A 6,520-nucleotide genomic window follows, 5' to 3' on the forward strand; every position below is an offset into this window, starting at 1 on the left:
AGGTTTCCCATTTCCTATAAGATAAAGTCCAAAGTCCACAAGTGGACAATTTCATGTTATAGAAAGATGAACTTTCATGAAGAAGATCTGAGTTTGAATTCCTCAGTATTATCAAATGACACTTCAAACCAAACATTTAAACTTTCTGAGCCTGATTTTCTTTTTATATAAAATGAAAATAATGATATATCATATATAACACATATATCACAGTATTGTGGTGAGAACCAAATGAGATAATGTACACAAATTGCTTTGTAAATTACAGTAGTGTTATTTAAATGTCAGCTATGATTACAAATGTATATTGGCAATGGCATTCAAGGAACTCCACAATCTGGGCCAAATTTACCTTTACAATGTTATCTCCAAGTTTCACTCATGATGATGAGGTTCAGGACAACAGCTATTCAAAACACGAGTCATGGAAATTATGACAAATTACAATTCCCTGTTGAAAGGTATGTTTTTGACAAGAAAAGATCACAGACAAAAGCCAAATATGATTTTGTGAAATATTTTTACAGACAGAAAAAAGGAAGAAGAAACCAGAAAAGAGTTGGGGAAATAAAGGATGTATTTAAGGAATTTGGGAGGAGTTGGGGAGATGGCCTCTCAAGTGGATTAAGGAATTTTCTCCTTAGGGAGAGGACAAAATGGCTTGAGTTCCCATCAATATCAAACACAAATCTTCCAATCAGCCCAGTCTCTTCAAAGTGCTCCAGATTTCCTTCTATATTGATTTTCTTTCTCTGTCTCTGTCTCTCTTTTCCTCTCCTCCCTTTCTCTCTCCTTTCCTCCTGAGATTCACTTAATCTTGATTCTTTGAGGTATAAAACTTTGTGTCTCAAAGGCTTTTTCAAAATAATAATAAGCACCTTTTTGGCAGAATGACAAGATTACTGGACTAGAAGTTAGGAAACCTTGGATCTAACTTTGCCATTAGAATCCACCTCAGGGTCAGCTAATCTGACTCCTAATCACTTGCCCAATGACTTTGGCCTGAAGAGATTAGACAAGATGCTCTCTTAAAACCCTTTCCAAGGGACCTGTATGTGCCAAAATGTTTGTAGCAGCCCTGTTTGTAGTGGCTAGAAACTGGAAAATGAATGGATGCCCATCAATTGGAGAATGGCTGGGTAAATTGTGGTATATGAATATTATGGAATATTATTGCTCTGTAAGGAATGACCAGCAGGATGAATACAGAGAGGCTTGGAGAGACCTACACGGACTGATGCTAAGTGAGATGAGCAGAACCAGGAGATCATTATACACTTCGACAACGATATTGTATGTATTCTGATGGAAGTGGATTTCTCTGACAAAGAGACTTAACTGAGTTTCATTGGATAAATGATGGACAGAAACAGCTACACCCAAAGAAGGAATACTGGGAAATGAATGTGAACTATTTGCATTTTTGATTTTCTTCCCGAGTTATTTTTACCTTCTGAATCCAATTCTCCCTGTGCAGCGGGAGAACTGTTCAGTTCTGCAAATATGTATTGTATCTAGGATATACTGCAACATATTTAACATATATAGGACTGCTTGCCATCTTGGGGGGGGGAGGAGGAGGGAGGGAGGGGAAAAAACGAAACATAAGTGATTGCAAGGGATAATGTTGTGTAAAAATTATCCTGGCATGGATTCTGTCAATACAAAGTTATTATTAAATAAAATTAAATTAAAAAAAAAAAACCCTTTCCAACTCTAAAATGCTGTAATTTGACAAAAGTACTCCTGGGAAGGGTAGGTTCCTGCCAATTAACATATCTATTCTTCTGAGAACAAAACAGGAGGTGAAGAGAGCAATGATTCCAGATGAAGAAGGTGGGGATGAAAACATGCTGTAAAGGGTAACTGGGAAGGTTCCAGAGACAAACTTCATTGCTTCACAGTTTTCTAGTGGGTGGATAATATTGTTTGGGCCACATCTATACAAACTGCCCTAAAACTAAATCAGTCTCCTGGTGGAACAGAACAGGTAGAGGGGCCAATTAGAATAACATATAGTATTCATCTCTCTGTAATAATAACCTATGAAAGGATGGGAACAAGGTGATTTTTAAAGTCCTTTCCACTTGCAGCATTTTATAACTACTTCTGTTTGAGCCAAAAATAGACTATGCTTTCCTACCAAATCTAGCTTATATATAAAACTTGAGAGAAGACTGTAATCAGTGTTATTTTCACTATGTAGATATGTGTTTTTTTTTTATCCTTTGAAAATCTCATGTAGTCTATATTTGCAGCAATATGATATTTGGTATCATATATCTAAGAGAACAGTATGAAACTGTCATTAGAACATGGTTTCTAAGCTTTGAACACTAGCAAGTGGGGGGATGATCTAAAGAAACCATTCTCTATCTCTGTTTTGGTCATCCTCAGAACCTCAAAGTTTTGCCATTTGGATATTAGAGCCCAGAATTCTTTTTTTTTTTAATTTAATTTTATTTAATAATAACTTTGTATTGACAGAATCCATGCCAGGATAATTTTTACATAACATTATCCCTTGCAATCACTTATGTTTTGTTTTTTTCCCCTCCCTCCCTCCTCCCCCCCCCCAAGATGGCAAGCAGTCCTATATATGTTAAATATGTTGCAGTATATCCTAGATACAATACATATTTGCAGAACTGAACAGTTCTCCCGCTGCACAGGGAGAATTGGATTCAGAAGGTAAAAATAACTCGGGAAGAAAATCAAAAATGCAAATAGTTCACATTCATTTCCCAGTATTCCTTCTTTGGGTGTAGCTGTTTCTGTCCATCATTTCTCCAATGAAACTCAGTTAAGTCTCTTTGTCAGAGAAATCCACTTCCATCAGAATACATCCTCATACAATATCATTGTCGAAGTGTATAATGATCTCCTGGTTCTGCTCATCTCACTTAGCATCAGTCCATGTAGATCTCTCCAAGCCTCTCTGTATTCATCCTGCTGGTCATTCCTTACAGAGCAATAATATTCCATAACATTCATATACCACAATTTACCCAGCCATTCTCCAATTGATGGGCATCCATTCATTTTCCAGTTTCTAGCCACTACAAACAGGGCTGCTACAAACATTTTGGCACATACAGGTCCCTTTCCCTTTTTTAGTATCTCTTTGGGGTATAAGCCCAATAGAAACACTGCTGGATCAAAGGGTATGCACAGTTTGATAACTTTTTGGGCATAATTCCAGATTGCTCTCCAGAATGGCTGGATTTGTTCACAACTCCACCAACAATGTATCAGTGTCCCCATTTTCCCGCATCCCCTCCAACATTCATCATTATTTTTTCCTGTCATCTTAGCCAATCTGACAGGTGTGTAGTGATATCTCAGAGTTGTCTTAATTTGCATTTCTCTGATCAATAGTGATTTGGAACACTTTCATATGAGTGGTAATAGTTTCAATTTCTTCATCTGAAAATTGTCTGTTCATATCCTTTGACCATTTATCAATTGGAGAATGAGAGCCCAGAATTCTTGAGAACTAAGCCATCTTTCATGGTCTTCCCCTCAGAGACTCTTGGGATATGAATATAATCTTTTCAGAATCTTTTCAGCATCAATGACAGCATAAGTGATGGAGTTCCTCCTTCTCCCATTAGCATTTTCAATACTGCTATGTCCAGAGCTTCTTGTAGGAAGCCTCAGATTCTAAACAGCTCATTGATGGAGGCCCAAATGGAGCCTGTATTAATTAATAACACTTAGTGACTTTTATCTATCTTCATGAAGGCAGCTGATAAGCAGTTCTGATAATCTGGAGTTACCATCTTTTGATGGGGGATGTGACACATTAGAATGTGAGCCCTCTTAACACACTAGTGAAGCACTCAAGAAAAGAGACATGATTTCCCCAGACTTTCTGTTACACTGGGTCATGTTTAGTTTTGTTTCCTCAGTCAGGTACTGCTTATCCCCAGAGGCCACAATTAGAAGCAACAGATAGAATCTACAGAAAGGTAGATCTCAGTTTAACATAAAGAAGGACTTCCTAACAATTAGTGCTGTCCCCAAGTGTCCTATATGACCTGAGGTGGTCATAGGATTCCATCAGTGGAGGTCTTCTAGCAGAAAATGGCTAATCACCAGGGATGGTGAAAAAGGGATTCCAGATCCTGTCAAGATTGGACCAAATTATTCTCAAAATTCCTTTGAATTGAGCCCAATTATGGTGAGAAAGCACTTAGTTCAAATCCCTTTTACATACACAGAAGCCCAAAGAAGCTAAGTGGCAACAACAGAGTCAGTCTTCTACTGATTGTGCAAAACAGTATGAAGTATTCAAGCTTTTCCCCAACAAGAGTGAAAGTCTGCTGAGGAGAGCTATTATGCCTTTTCCCTTGTTTCTCTTTATCCAAAGTTACCAGTATGCGAGAAAAGTGGGACACTAATGCACAGTTCGTGATCCAGTCATTCTGGAGAGCAATTTGGAACTATATCAAAAGGATAATCAAATTGTGCATATACCTTTTGACCCAGCAATACCACTACTAGGTCTGTATCCTAAAGAGATAGTAAAAAAGGAAAAATTGTGGCATATGAATGTAGTGTAATATTGTGCTACAAGGAATGATTTCAGAAAAACATGAAAAGGCTTATATGAATTGCTGGTACAAACTGAAATAAGCAGAACCAGGAGAAATTTGTACACAGTACCAGCAACACTATGAGGTGATGCCAAAACCATCTGGTATTGGCTTAGAAATAGATTAGTTGATCAGTGGAAAAGGTTAGGTTCACAAGACAGAATAGTCAACTATAGCAATCTAGTGTTTGACAAACCCAAAGATTCTAAATTTTGGGATAAGATTTCATTATTTGATAAAAACTGCTGGGATAACTGGAAATTAGTATGGCAGAAATTAGGCAAGGACCCACACAACACCACATACCAAGATAAGATCAAAATGGGTCCATGACCTAGGCATAAAGAACGAGATTATAAATAAATTAGAGGAACATAGGATAGTTTATCTCTCAGACTTGTGGAGGAGAAAGAAATTTGTGACCAAAGATGAACTAGAGACCATTACCAATCACAAAATAGAAAATTTTGATTTATCAAATTAAAAAGCCTTTGTACAAACAGAACGAATGCAAACAAGATTAGTAGGGAAGTAACAAACTGGGAAAACATCTTTACAATTAAAGGTTCTGATAAAGGCCTCATTTCCAAAATATATAGAGAACTGACTCAAATTTATAAAAAATCAAGCCATTCTCCAATTGATAAATGGTCAAAGGATATGAACAGACAATTTTCAGATGAAGAAATTGAAACTATTACCACTCACATGAAAGAGTGTTCCAAATCACTATTGATCAGAGAAATGCAAATTAAGACAACTCTGAGATATCACTACACACCTGTCAGATTGGCTAAGATGACAGGAAAAAATAATGATGAATGTTGGAGGGGATGCGGGAAAACGGGGACACTGATGCATTGTTGGTGGAGTTGTGAACGAATCCAGCCATTCTGGAGAGCGATCTGGAATTATGCCCAAAAAGTTATCAAACTGTGCATACCCTTTGATCCAGCAGTGTTTCTATTGGGCTTATACCCCAAAGAGATACTAAAAAAGGGAAGGGGACCTGTATGTGCCAAAATGTTTGTAGCAGCCCTGTTTGTAGTGGCTAGAAACTGGAAAATGAAAGGATGCCCATCAATTGGAGAATGGCTGGGTAAATTGTGGTATATGAATGTTATGGAATATTATTGCTCTGTAAGGAATGACCAGCAGGATGAATACAGAGAGGCTTGGAGAGACCTACATGGACTGATGCTGAGTGAGATGAGCAGAACCAGGAGATCATTATACACTTCGACAACGATATTGTGTGAGGATGTATTCTGATGGAAGTGGATTTCTCTGACAAAGAGACTTAACTGAATTTCATTGGAGAAATGATGGACAGAAACAGCTACACCCAAAGAAGGAATACTGGGAAAGGAATGTGAACTATTTGTATTTTTGATTTTCTTCCCGAGTTATTTTTACCTTCTGAATCCAATTCTCCCTGTGCAACAAGAGAACTGTTTGGTTCTGCAAACATATATTGTATCTAGGATATACTGCAACATATTTAACATATATAGGACTGCTTGCCATCCTGGGGGGGGTGGGGAGAAGGGAGGGAGGGGAAAAAACAAAACATAAGTGATTGCAAGGGATAATGTCGTGTAAAAATTATCCTGGCATGGATTCTGTCAATACAAAGTTATTATTAAATAAAATAAAATTAAAAAAAAAAACACTATGAGGTGATGAACTACGAATGACTGCTCTTCTCAGCAATATAATGACCCAAGACAATTCCAAAGAACTCATTATGTAAAATGTTTTCCACATCCAGAGAAAGAACTAATGAAGTCTGAAGGAAGATTAAAACATACTGTTTTTACTTTTGTGTGTGTGGTTTTTTGTGATGTTTCTTTTTTTCACAACATGACTAATATGGAAATATGTTTTACATGATTGCACATAACCTATATCAAGTTGCTTAC

Source organism: Antechinus flavipes, chromosome 5, assembly GCF_016432865.1.
Source record: "Antechinus flavipes isolate AdamAnt ecotype Samford, QLD, Australia chromosome 5, AdamAnt_v2, whole genome shotgun sequence".
Lineage (NCBI taxonomy): Eukaryota > Metazoa > Chordata > Mammalia > Dasyuromorphia > Dasyuridae > Antechinus > Antechinus flavipes.